Consider the following 15,145-nt stretch of genomic DNA (forward strand, 5'->3'; position numbering starts at 1 on the left):
GAATTGACGCTTGTCAAAAGCAAAAACAATAAAAACATACATACATACACAAATTTTACAGTTTTAAAATGTTGTGGCTGCATGATAAAATCTTGAATAATTTACGAAAATTTCTAAAACCAATAAATGTTGGTTGGGCGCTTCCGTCTTAGGAAGAAAAGAAATAAAAAGCAAGCACAAGCGACCTTTGGGCTGCTAGTTCCTAATGGCAACAAGTGCTTTTTTTCGGAACACACATAAGAGTGTCTCTAAGAAAATTATGAATCATTAGTTATGCCGTAGGCAGCACAAAGAACTAATAGATTTTTACATGGTTATATGTATGTATGTATATGCATGTATGTATATACTAGAGCCAACCCATCATTGAGCTCTCTTAAGGTAGAAACCCCGAACAACAAAATTTCACAGCAAGTGAAGCCATACCCAAGAGCACACATGGTAAACCCTGGCACATAAAAGCCAAAGGTTAGTTCCGCTCGAGAAAATTAAACGAACTGGGAGGTCTACTGCGCTAACACCGAATATCCTGTGCCCTCGAATAGCAAGATCGCCACCCAGCCAACCACGAGATTGCTTCCAATAGTTATATGGGCAGCTTGATGATCAACGGTAGGAACAAGACCTTTACTGGAGCCACTCTCTAAAGCCGTAAAAAAGCCCACATTGCGATCAGGAAAGATCAACGGCATTTCATGAAGGTTGATTAGGGCATTCTGGATTTCAACATCGCTTCATATGGGACGCCGCAGGTCGCTAAGCGTCAACAGTTAGTGAAGGAGGTCCAAATGACCGAACGAAAAAGGCACAAAACAGCTGGATTCTAGAGTTGAAGTCTGGACTCGATCTTTTGCTGTGATAAATCAGCAGAAACCCTACACATCAATGTGGGTCCAAATCTCATTGACAAAAGTAGCGGTTGAAGTGATAGTTTGTCCAGATCTACCCTTATCATGCAAAGATGCCGGTTGTATGTTGCCTGTTGCGATAGTAAATCCGTGGAGCTGCAAGACTGCATACCATACAACAAGATCCACTGTGCCTTCTGGAAGATTAGGGTTTTGTAAACAGATTCTGAAACTCAATTTATTATTTTGGACAATCAATAAATGTTTCTAAACTTAAAAAATCCATATCATCTGGGAAGATGCTGAAAAGAGGTACACGCGGATCATAACAAAATTTCCAATAATGCAGCCATACTTCTACAATACCTGAGATGTCCTAAGTTCTGACGCTCAACAGTACACACGATGGGTGTGTTGCAGAACTCGAGGGGATGCAAGTGTTTGAGAATGCCTCAATCAAAGAGATAAAACGGTACTACTGCGGTATACCCAGGGATCATCTGGTAGGTTAACTTGTCGAAGAGGTTATAACCCCGTTCAAGAGGCGTGGGCTTAGACTGATTCAAAAATCCTTAAACGGATGAGCAACTACTATTTAAGACTCCCGTCAACTCTTTTCAGTAATTAACTCCAGTGAATATGTTAGAGGTTTCGGGATATTTACAGCCAGTTTTAGGGAGTTGTCAAAGCTGGTTAATAGATAAAGAAATTCCTTTACAACATGTTGTATCTCCCATCTTGCTATCTCCTTCAAGTGACCTGGGAAGCCTTATTTATTTGTGTTTTTTTCTTCCAGGGGACCGATGTCGAGCATTGTTCCATGCGGGGAAAAGCGCAACTACTGGCGGTTGCCATTTTGGCCGAAATGTACCATTATTGGTAAATTTTTTCTAATTAAGTACACTGGTACATAACTCTCAGATTTGGTACATTTTTGAAATCTCGTAAAACGAGACAATTGCTGTTGTAATTGTAATTGTGGCTGAACGAGCAGAGGTGCTTGCTGTTATTTGTTGGCTTCCAGCAGTAGGTACCAATGCCGTCAGCACAATACACAATTTTTATTTTTTTCTGTTTTTGGTTTTTCATAATTACGCAAAAGCCTTTGTGAAGTGTAGAACCAAATCAAACGACGAAGAAAATTTATTCATGTTGAATATTGAATACACATTTATAAACCGGCTGTAGCTGAGTGTGTAGAGATGCTTGCTGTTATTTGCCAATGCTGTCAGAGACAACATGTTAAAATGATAATACAAATTTTTGTTTTGTATCTCCGAATTTTGGAAAAGCATCTGTGAAGTGCAGAACAAAAACTTATTCAAACGAAAAATCGCCAACCAAAAGCTTGGTTAATGCAAACAAAATTGTGGTTAATATTACCAAATAATTGTTGAAAATATCAACCAAGGCAGTTCGAATTTGGTAATATTAACCAATTTTTGGTTAATTTTTCTTGCCAATTGGAGGCATTAGGCAAGAGCTCCTCGAAAGTTTGCAGGCAACCTTAAAACTTATTGAGAAATAGTGCTCTGAGAAAGGTCTATCAACAATTGCACTAAAGTCCACCATCTCCGCTTCACCAAAAGAAGAAAGGTCAACGCGGCTTAACCTCAACGGGAAATTTCGAAGACTAGGTATCGCAGGAGAGGAGGTATCTAGTGTAAACCCTGAATAAAAAGTTCAACTGAAACAGTGAAAGTCTTCGTAGAAAGAGGGTGTGACAGGTAATAAGATCAACGCAAATAAGGTCAATTAACACTATTTCGCATACTGGTGCGAAATAAAGTCAATTGACGTTATTACCTTTTCAAAGGCGAAATAAAATCCACTGACATTATTGCTCTTTCGAACATTCAATTTGCGTATTGTTCCTCCACTCAACATCAAGCCGCCTGCTGCAATGACGACCCCAATGCTAATGGCAATGAGAATGCCGTAAACATGGTACTATTTTTTTTTCTATGGTGGCGTGGTACTTCAGATATCCTTATTCTTGCTTGGCGCTGTGACCACCTGAGCGATCCTGGCCGAATCCAGTAAAGCACGGCAGTCATTTATCTTTTGTGCCTTTTGTCGGGAAGTGAAACCAAGGAGGCCTTTCTCTCACTCTGCTACCAGCATCGTGATCCACCATGTATACTTTTATTCATTCGACATAGCCGAATTCGCAGTATTTTAATCAGCCGCACTACGTCTCCGGTACGTAAAGGTTGTACCTTCTAAGATTAGGGTGAGAAGTCGATCGAAAGACAGTTGGAAAGACGGAGGCTTCGTTGTTTTTAAGCGGTCTTTTTGATGTTTCTCCTTGTGTTTGTCGAGTGGAGGCACGTGAGTATTATTCTTATGCATTGGCCTGGGTTCTTCATCAAACGCGCCACACGTAGCGTCATTCTAATACATTGAAGGCTTTTTATGTGCAGCTTTTTGATGTCAAAAGTACATTCGGATGTTTGTAAATACTTTTTCTAGCATTTCTTAATATTGCGGGGATAAGAAATCCAAACTGTGTCCTGCTAATGCAGTTGATTCTCAGCAATTTTTGCGACTTAGAAATTATTTTATCGACCTACTTATATGAAGATCAAACGCAACTAGATAATCCCTTGCTTGCCAACTTAAAAGAGAAATTTAGATTTCAGTTATCTGATATTTTCCCGGTAATAGAATATGCACCAACATATCACTATTTGTATATTTCTCTAATCGGTTTTACCTCTTTACATATCGCCGCTTCGCAGGCGACTGTACATACATACCTACCGGCTGTGATTTTATACGACTACAGGAAATCACACTTCCCTTTCCGATACCTTATATTTACACAATTACAAAACGTAAACTCTATAGATAAACTAACAAAAAATTGTCAAGCGTTTTTCCACGAAACAACGCCAGACTGCTGGACGTCTGCGTTTGTTTGCGAGTCATCGATAAATAAGGCAAGTGGGTTAAGTTTCAAGCCACATATCACCGCATTCAACTTGTGGGTACTTAACACTAACTCATCACGTGCATATTTACACTTAGCACGATTTCTATTTATGAGTATTTATATTTGCTTATTAATTTTTGTAAACGTTTTGAAATCATTTTAATCGTTTCGCTGTATTTACTTGTGATTTGGTTCTGATGACTGCTCGTATTTATTGAAATTTTATGACAACAAAATAGTTTGCTTCATTTATTCCAGGAAAATTTTGTAGCAGTTGCACCTTTTCTTTTTTGATTTTACATTTTACAGAAATGTTCTATGCATCCGTTGGCAATAAAATTTTGAGAGTTTTATTAGTCAATTATCAGTTGAGTTTTTAAAGTTGTGCATGCTTTACTTTTCCAAAAAGGGTGTGACTCTGCGCGGCTGAGTTTGAAAGTAAGCAGATGTTGCAGACAGATTATATTACTGTAATCGCTTTTGATTACTTTCCATGTTGACGTATTTTATTTACATACATTAAAAAATCTATCAGGATGGCACGTACGATTTTATATGAGTCTAGTTCTAATGGGCTTTATGTATATGTATTTTTAAATTGGTTGATCAATAGGGCGTACTTGTATATACCTGCCAGGTAGGCGTGGGGAGAAAATATAATGTGAAACCAACAGTGACAGACTGTACGTAACTTCAATACTCCTTTTCGGAGATTCCTCATATAAAAAGCGGCGAATAGTAGTAAGGTTTGAAGAAATCTGAAAAATGGCGTATGTTAGAGAACTGCCACGGCCACCAGCGATACAAAACCAATATAAAAACCACAGAAGAAGAAGGCAAATATAGGGACTAGTTTATTCCCATACGAGTCCGGTTTACAGGATTTAGTCAGAACTTGCAGGAAGTCGTTTCTGTAGATAAAAAACCTGTAACTGGGAACACTTCTGAGAGAGTAACTGAACAACTCTTCCTAGTCAAAAGTTACAGGATTTAGTCCAGATTTTTTTCCCCGTAAGTTCATGAAAAGTGTCAAACGATAGGCAGATCCCAGATCCTAACTTTTTTTGTGTGGCTGTGCATTGTTCTACACTTTTGATTTTCTCTACACCTCAGCAGCTGTGACAAAAGCCATTCGAAATATCCCAATAAACATTTAAATTGGAAGTCAAGTGGAGATCCAATACATATTCCAATTTCCAATGTTGATTTTCAAGTGTACCCAATTGGAGAACCAACCCATTCTAAAACAAAAGGGCAAATTTTTTGTATGCAAAATATTCTTAGTTCACCATATGAGGAAAGCTTGGGATTCAATTTGAAATCAAACTTAGGCAAACCTTGGGAAAAATGTTGGAGGAAAATGTTGTTTAACGACTTGAGAATCAACTGTTTTTCCAAGATTGGAAAACAATCGGAAAAATGTTCGCTTGAGCATATTGGGATGTAGACCCATTCTGTTGCCGTGTGGTACATCCCGTAATAACCCCGACTGCAAGCAGGCTCACCAGTCGTTAAAGTGAGCTCTATCGTCTTTTATATAAGTTAAGCCAGATGGGTCGTAACATGGGCTCTGCAGACTATCTTATATTGGCCTATTCGATATTTATATATCAACGACAATTCACTAGACTGCTCGCCGGATACCAAAACTCTTGTTTTTTTGTAAGGCTTGGTTATTAAATTAAAACTACAAAATTTATAAAAAAAACACTATTAAAGCTGTGTAAATAAAGAAAATCAGAAAATGTGTGATAAATTAATCAGAATGCGTACATCATCACCGCCATACATCAACGCTTCTGCTCAACGGCGCGCCGCTTTGGCTCATTATAATGTTGAATGCACTCGATTCAATCAAAAGCATATGCATGCTCTTGTTGTTGTTGCCCTTCTTTGTTTATGTTTAATTGAAGACAAATGTGCGTGCATGCTCGATGCATAAATGATTGTGAATATCAATTGCAATTGCAGCGATGTTGGCACCGACTGATACGCGCTCAGCGAATGCCCAATGCAGAACCATTCTATCGCTTACCACATGCCGGCTGCATTCGAAACTCTATGGTGCGCTTGTGACGAGTATTGCCAGAAACTGTAACCTTAAAAAAAAGAGAATTAAAAAAATTTGTTTTTTTTTTAATTTTATTAAACACAACAAAAAACAAAAAACGATTCATGTTATTACTTTAAACGAGCAATTCTTGTATATACATACATATAAATATCCACAGATTTCTCGGAAATGGCTCTGACAATTTTTATGAAATTTTGTATTCGGATATTGTTTTTGCATTTTAAGCTTATCCAGGTAAGCGTTATCTCCGAAAATATTCGTATAAGGCTACCACCTATTCGAAATTAGTTTCAAATTAAATAAGACATCTTAATATTGGTATCAAATGAGAAGTATTTAAAAAAAATTCAATTCAGAATCCAATCTATCGTAGTAGTATTTTTAAATAGGGTTGCCACCAATTTTTCATCAAGCTCTTAAGCTCTTAAACAATGCTATGCCTAAATAAAAAGTTTTTACGCCTTAAGACATAAGAGTAAGGTTGCCACTTAGATATTTTCGATTCGGCAAAATTTAAGTAAAATAAAATATGGATATTAAATAAAACGTATTTTTGAGAATTTTAACCAAGAAAATTCAAAAAATAGAAATTTGTTTAATATGTTTAAAAAGTATTTTTTTTTTATAGAATTCTGAGGCAATGAGTCGGTTAAAATGCTGACGATCTGTTTTTAATTAATCTTATTTTTCAAAGTTTTTTATTTTAATTTTGTTTCACTGATTACTGAGGTGTCTCTTAGCATTAACGCATTTATAATATTTTTTTATCGACATAATTTGTATGTATAGGCGTAATGCTAAATAACAAAATCCCATAAACAATATTACATAAAAAAATAGTTTTTATTAAAGTTATCCAATTAACGATTATTTGATCGACAAACAATGAAAACTCTTCAAGGTTTATGCATTCCGAGCAAAGCTCGGTCAACCTGGTACTTTAAAATAAAATAAAATAAAATAAAATAAAACAAACCATTTAAATTATGCTTAACTAAATGAAAATAGAGCTTGTTAAATAGAAGGTTTTAATTTTTGTAACCGACTTAAAAAAATGGTTATCAATTTGTCGGAATATTTTATTTATTTTTTTTTATGTATGTTACCGCATACCTTTGGATCACGTTAACCGAGAAATTAACGGTACTCTTAAACTTTTATATGAGAATTGAAGTCGGTCTTTTGCTACAAAATTACTTGTCGTAAATTGCTTTGTTAATTATTTTTTTTGAGCATTTGATTGATTACCTTAAATTTAGTACTTTAAAATACCAGAGAGTACTGGAACCTCTCGTTTTATCCAAAGTGATTTGGGAAAATATTATTTACACATTTGCAGTGGTGACTGACGTGCAGAGGACAGCTGAATTATTTGTTTCAAATGAGTATCGTCCCCTTTTATCTTAAAAATTTACCTACAAAAAATCTAAAGAGAAATTTGAATTTATTCGTTGAAATCTATATTTTGGAAAAAAACTGTAATTTGCACTAGGAGGTAATTTAGCAACTGTAAACTTATCTAAAAACACCTCAAACTGTGAATTCGGCAACATTGCCACAGCATAGCATGCATACATAGCTCATTATCGTCAACCATTCATCATTATGCTATTCATCAAATAAGTACTTACTCAATGCCCGCTCGCCAATTGTCGCATCCATACTTTGGCTGCGCTCTGTTAGCCAGTCGGACAGCCAAGCCGGGTAGTCAATGAGTCTGTCAACGTAGCAGCTCAGTTTGAGATACAGATGCATGTATGCACATATGTATGTACGATTGCATGCTAGTGATATGCAATTGATATGTCATTCGTTGTTTGTATATTTCTTTGCCAATGTTTATTTTATGATGCATACATACAAACGTATTTGCATTAGTGTTTACTTATGTATGAATGTTTTTGTTGCATTCACTGCCAGTTGTTGCATCTACACATGTATGTACAAGCACTTGCACATATTTAGCTTCACTTGCCACATTGTCAGTTGTTTGTGCCTTTATCTGCCACGCTGATGCGCTTTGGTATATTTTTAGTGGACTGCGTTATTGTTCTGCTTTTTGTGACTTTTTATATATTGCGTATTTGTTGTTTTTATACTATGCATTTGTTGCCTGTTTATTCTTGTTGACATTTGGGTTGCTTCCTTGTTTTCCCTCACTGTGGTTTCATTCCATTTTATCTCTATTTGTTTATTTGTTTAAATAGTGTTCTCTCCCTTTTTATGTATTTTTACTTTGCAATATTTTGTGGTATTTTTTTATGATTTTATGTTGTTATTGAGTTTGTAATCATAATTTATTTCTGTTTTTTCTTTTTATAGCATGTAAAAATTTGTAAATGCATTTATAGTCCTGCGGATGAAAAGACGTGCGCTCAGCTCATACTTACAGTGACAAATGATTGATTCAAGGGTTCTTAGTCAGCATAAAAAGTATGCACGTATATACATATGTATATGTATATCTGTAGGTAGACACTTGTTTAGGTATGGCTAGAAGATGTCTTATTCCCTACAAATTCTCATTAAGTCCTAACTTCCTTAGGAACTTCAATAGGTTTTTTGGTGACATCGAGCATCTGTTTTGACTGCGAGCTTAAAGATCCGAGATATTTCTCCTCTGTGCCCAAAACTGCATCACATTCGCAAGTGCGCAAAAGTGTTAGCTGCATTTTAACAAAAACCGAATGAATTCTTAGATCAGGCCGAGTTGGTGACTTCTTAATCAGCAATAACCTATAAGAGTTGGCCTATGTATCTTATTCAATCTTTTGTTTTCGCATCGCCCTAAAAGCTTTTTTGCCTGTCGCTTGTCAGAAATTAGGTTGCACTTATTTGTTCTTCTTCTCTCCTAAGCTCTTCTCTAATGGTGCGCGCTCGTATTGCATTCTTTAGCAGTATGCTCAATGCTTAAATAAAGTGGCCTGAGCTAGGGAAAAACATCCATTTTCATTCATTGTCTCCGTTCAGTAGGTGCATGTTGCATTTGTATTACATACACAAACAGGATATGTACAACTCGCTTCAGAGTAAGCAACGAGGCTGAACGTACAGTTAAAACTCCATACCGAGATCTTCAGACCTTGTGGGATTCAGCGTTCACACTGGCATATACCTACTAAAACTTGAGGCGGAAGTGTGCTCAGAAACTACAAAGCCTGGCGTGAAGTTCTAAAATGAGTTGTCGGAGAACAACTTCCCATCATACAAAAAATAACTAAAGGAACCGTTGAGCTAATGCTCTTAGCGATTTTAAAAATGAAAACTGTCTTTTTTAATTAGCAAATAGCGATCTAGGAGTATGTAAATCTCCGAACTTTAGGTGAGGCCAGATTGTTAAGATTTAATTTGAGTTAATTGGTCTACTGTAGAATAATTGACTCGGTTTTTCCAAACCGGTTTTCACCGTTTCTTTTTTGGATATATATAGACGTTTTCATGTTTTTCGAATAGCGAATAAACCGGATCTTTTTATCGAACAAACCGGTTTTTTATTTCATACAAATCTTGAACTCTCAATAAAAGTTTTGTGTTTTTCGAAGTTTTCAATGCTTTTTACAGTTGAAGGGGAAGCCCCTAAATAGTTTTAAAATTATATCCTAGGGTTGATGGTGGATGAATACAGTATTTCGTCGGTGATACTGCAAAACGGTCTAGTCTATTAGTACCCTTGACACTTAGATTATTTCTTACTTGCACCAGAATGCATCTGCAAATTGTTACACCCTAATAAACGAATGACAAAACTGTCTATCTTTGGCTGATGAAGATGAACGATTGCCAGAAGCGATCGGATACGGATAATAGATCAATTAAGCATCAAAGGTAATACGTGACATAAGAACGTTTTGCAGTATCACCGACGATATCCGATATTGATTCCAGTAAATGAAAATGTTTGGCCCTTAAACGTTTTGTACGTGTTTGTCCGAGCTTCTCCTCCAATTCGGGTTCTGCTTTTTGAAGTTGTGAGAGAGATCTACACTTCTACTCCAACTTTTTTATGGCAGAAGTACCCTCGGAGGTTTGCGATTGGGTAGGTTCAGAAGGCGCAGCAGTTGAGCGCAACCGTTGCTAAAAAAATCAGTGATCGTAATGCGTCTTCTGAACGGTTTTTAAGGTTGTCTCGTTGTCCTATTTATATGTGTAAGCTTTTATAACAGGGTTTGATTTCAAACACCGGCCTATTTCTTATTCTTGTGCGACCAATAGTATACGATTTTTTTCTTCTTTTTTTCAGAACTCTATTCGAATGTCTCTAACTCATGCACCCACTGATTTGGCGTTAACAGTCTGGCTTCAATGCACGTAAATCAGCAACAGATTATATTTTCACAGTGCTGCAAAACCTGGAAGAGAAGCTGTATAGACACCAGCACGTCAATGCCGAGAAGATAAGCTGCCTCTACCCATGTCTAAGTTTGGAATCGTCGCAAGACTCGTGCAGAATGACGGACCTCTAACGAATTTTTATGATTTCTTCAATCCGTTGTTGGAAAGCTTAATACGCGCTGCATGTCTAAATAACAGCAGCATCATATCCAACAAAATATTGACATCGTTATGTTGAAATATTAATTTTTTTAAATACGGGACACGGGCTTTATAAAAGATTGTCGAAGCACGAATTATATAAAAAAAGATTATCATCAGCATAGTGAAAGTCGGAATATTAAAGAAAAAATGCATTTTTGAACAAAATTAGTCGAAAAATTAGCACTGTACGTGGTGCAAAAACAACGTTTCCAAGTGCAGCTTTTTAAAATTTGCGGTGCGAGTCACTTTTAGCTGCTATAACTTCACGATATTAAAGGACTTATCTCAAACCAAAGAACCCATGTCCCTTACTCTAATTATTATAAGGTTATTAAATATTTTATAAGCTTAGAAACTTACACGATGCATTACAAAATATCTACATATGTGTATTTATTTCGCCTTCTAAAGTGTCTCAATATGTACAAAAAGAATACTTTACGATGATCAACAAATACTCATGTGTAAAAGGATAAGATCAAACACGAATAAATATTAATAATAAATAATAGAGGCAATACCACACTTTTAATAGCACTTTGCTGATATGTAGAGGTAGGAGCTTTTGTAGCCGCAACAAGAAACCTTATGCATATGTACATATGTATGTATGTACATTCGATTCATACAAATCTATAACATTCCCACCAAACCAAATCAGAGTAGAGTAGAGTAAACAAATCAAGGTAATAGTCTAAAAAGCAAAAAAAAAACTGTAAAAATTTGGAGTACGAATACGCAGGCGATTACAGTTACGGACATAGAAATTTGGACGGGTAGGCGATGTGATCTTGAAAATAATGTTTCTTGTGGTCTATTATACGTGACAAGCAAGAAGTTATGTCCTGAATAAAATAGCAAAAATGTATAATTTATCGATATCTTATATATTTATTTTTTTAATTTTCTTAATCGTAATTTTAATATTAATAAGTATTTTTTTCTGTAATTGTATCTATATTTATCTCTGTTTTTATTTGTATTTGTATCTTTTCTTATACGTTTATCTTTTTCTTATTCATATTTACTTTCATCTCCATGTCAATCTTCTTCTTCTTGATTTTAAGTTTATTATTTGTTTGCCTTCTAATACATACTTGGTTTTGCATTTGCCGTAGTCTCTTTTCCTTTGTCTTTGTCTATCCCCGCCCCAGTGGCGTTCAACGCAAATTTTCGTTTTCTGTCCACTCAATCAAATCTCCATATTCCATCTTCATCTGCTATGCTCCAAATTTGGTAATGCTGCTCATCACCTAAGCTGAACATCCGCACAAAATCTGTTGTTCTACTGTTCCTTTTCGTTCCTGCAGCTTTCGCAGAATTTATTATAGGTAATGCACAGACTTTTCGCGTTGTTGCCAATCGACTTAGACCCTGCAAGAACTGGTAGTAGCCCCGCAGTATCAGATTTTGAGATTTTCCTCACAGGTTTACTCTTCAATTGGGGTTGTATAAGATCCAAATGAATTTCACTAACTATATAGCATGCGCTACCTATGACCTGCTTTTTAGAGATTGTTGAGTAAAAAGTCCTTGTATTTAGTTCCGGTTGGCATTGAGGTATGGTCCTCCATTGTGGTCGATGTAAAACTTTCCATGGTTAACTTATTAGCAGCCTCATTTCCGGGAATGTTCCGAGGATCTGGGACCAAAGCTAAATATACTTAAAGCTGACTACTTACTGTAAGTATTCAAACGAGGTGTACACTTCTTAGTCAGCCTAGACTTAGTTGAAATAATCTGCCCGAGCCATAGTGGGCACTCGACTGTCCGAGGAAATGTCGACACGATGGCCTTTAGGGTGACATCAACTACGACGGTTTAAAAGTTGAAAGCCTTCAGCGATAGCAAATAAATATTCTGGAACAAAACTCGCAAGGTCAGGCAGACCTATGCAGACTTATGTATCGAATTCCTTAACCAAGTCGGCTGTCGACGAAAGAAATATGCCGGAGGGCTGCTCGGATTCTATTTGGGTGGGCTTATTTTGGACTGAAATCGTGAAATTATATGCGCGATCGTTCTTTCCATAAATTCGGTCATAAGAGCCATACGGCCGACAGTGAAGAGTTGTATAACATTTGATGGTCTATGGGAACGTTCGTAAGGCAAGCTCTCATTGCGCCTGCAAATGCGGCATATGTGGTTTTTTACTGGTTCCACAAGACTGACCGCCAGAGAAAACGTGATATAGGAGTGAACGTTCATTCAGAGCACAACTTTACATGTATTTTCCAATTTAGATCTATGAATTATTACTTTGGTAATTGAAAGCTAGAGACTTTTTTCATGGCCGTAAAGTGCATCAGTTTTGGTTTTTCTGTGTTGACTCTAAAGGCAGGATCACACGATTGGTTGTACAAAGAAGTACCATTGTACAATTTTTTATATTGGGATATTGGTACAAAATAAAAAAATTTGGACGACAATTTTTTTTAAGCACGCGATCGTACAACAGATACTGATGGATACTCTTCGCAAGCAGGCGATCTCATTTCCAGGAACACAATACCAGACTGGGTCGCGGAAAAAAGTTTATAACTAGTTTTGTTTATTATGAAGACCGAGAGAGCAACGAAGAGCCCTGCTATTTCGGATAGGTTGGGTAAAATTCTCGAAGAATTGTGGCAGCATAAACTTTACTAAATATGTATATACATAGGGCCAATATTTTGGGCATGTAGATGTTAATGTCCGCAACTGTATGTAAACACGTTTGTATGAAGGTATGCCCAAGTGAGTGAGTACTAGAGAATCCACTGAACCAATTCTTGTATGTACATACGAGTAATTCTTTTAATTTGTACGAATAAATATTTGAACAGTACAAGAGCAATTTAGATAAGTACGAATGTTATATGGCATATTTGACACTCATAAGAATATTGAGCTAAAGAAAATGGAAGGAGCAGAGGAGAAAAGGGACGTCGTTGGAAAACATATTGCCGCATATCAGAGGTGTAGAGGGGGCTGGAAGTGCACTAAAGTTGCAAGAAAACTGCCCGCCGGGACATAAGTTGAAATACAGCTTGGACTATGGACGCATAAGGGGAGAAAATGAGTGTGAAGCGACACTTTAAAAGTGTGCAATGTGGACACTACGAAATGCAATGCTGCGTATAAGTCGTACGACTATTGAGGGATTGGAGGAGAGGTGTAGAGCATTAGTGCAGCGTGTAAGTGGCACTCAAAGTATTGGCTGTTGTACATAAACGCTCGATTGGTTATACTTGGGGCAAACAATATCCGCAAATTGCAGAAAATATGTACAAATGTATTTACATATTTATGTACATATGTATGTAGGTAGGTACGTATTATTTACAGAAAAGTAACCACTTCAAAGCACATTGCCCAGCGGTGGAATACAACAAAAACAAAACTAATAACTGTAATGCAACTACATATTGCAAATCCAAGACCGTCACCGCTTGTAAAACACCTCTCGGGCGACAATGAATGTGTGGTTTTATATATATATAAGTATAAGTATATATGCACACATACAAAGGAAGATATACAAATAAATAAATAGAGCAATTTGATTTTACATACCTTTCTAAATTAAAGTTTAATTGTTTGCGTGCGTTGAGGTCACTCACTGCTATTGAGGCATACATTTGTGCGTTTAAATACTGTCACACACGTATGTACATATGTATGGGGGGTGTAGGCTGGGTGTGTTTGTGCGCTTGCGTGCATGCGTAAGTGCACACTCTGGCATTATTACACTTCAATCTGAAAATCGATGAAATCCAATTATAGAAATTGTGTATCGACAATAAACGTGAAATTAAATTTTCAACTACATTTATTATATGTATGTATACACACATGTACACAGGGAAGATATGCAATGTACATAATTATTATTTGGAAATGTTTCACAACAACAAAATTTGCATTCGAGTAACACGCACTTTGTTTTCTGGTTGCAATTAAATTCTATATAATACTAATAACAACACGCTCGTTATTAATTGCCATTGAAATTTACTGCTAAGTACTTGATAAATAATATTACAAATAATGTCAAAAATTGTTTGAAATTGATGAAAATTATGCAAACTCTGAGGGGCTAATAAGTTGAAATTTGCAAACATAGAGTGGCATATTTGGCCAATTGGGATTTATTCTTAAAAGCAAAATTGAGTATTTGACAATTTGTCAGTATGCCAACTACAGAGTGTGGCTAGATTAGTTTTCTGATTTGTTGATATTCCAAATCGAAAACCTGACAAAATCGAAATAGAAATGATTATCCTTTTATTAGAAGTTCCTCATTAAAGACGAATAGGAATCGAGAACTGGAAACGAAGTGAGCTAAGTTTAGTAGATTTTCAATGATAAAATGGCTAGCTAGCATAACTAAAGCAGTCCTGGTTTTGAAAAAAGTTTTAAAGACGGTTGCCACCTGTTAATATATTTTTAAAAACTTTACAGCACAAAAACAAAAACAAATCGATTTAATAGCTTTCCAAATATCTCGAGAAAGGAGCGGGGAAAAAATTTGAAAAAAATCACACATGTACACATCGAAATTCTCTACGGAAAATCGCACCAGAAGTCTTTTTTCAGCTCAAAAAGTTGATATATAGATTTGATGTACAAACATCTTTAGGTCTCCGAAAGCTAGCCTCAGGCATAGTCTATAGACCCACATTTTGTTTTTTTTTAATTTGCACGAAAACTTTATGAGAAATTCGCGCTTGAAACTTTTTAGACAAAAATACACCGGTCGTACGACCTTTT

Source organism: Rhagoletis pomonella, unplaced genomic scaffold (genome assembly GCF_013731165.1).
Source record: "Rhagoletis pomonella isolate Grant_MI unplaced genomic scaffold, Rhpom_1.0 Rhpom_scaffold_00008, whole genome shotgun sequence".
Classification (NCBI taxonomy): Eukaryota; Metazoa; Arthropoda; class Insecta; order Diptera; family Tephritidae; genus Rhagoletis; species Rhagoletis pomonella.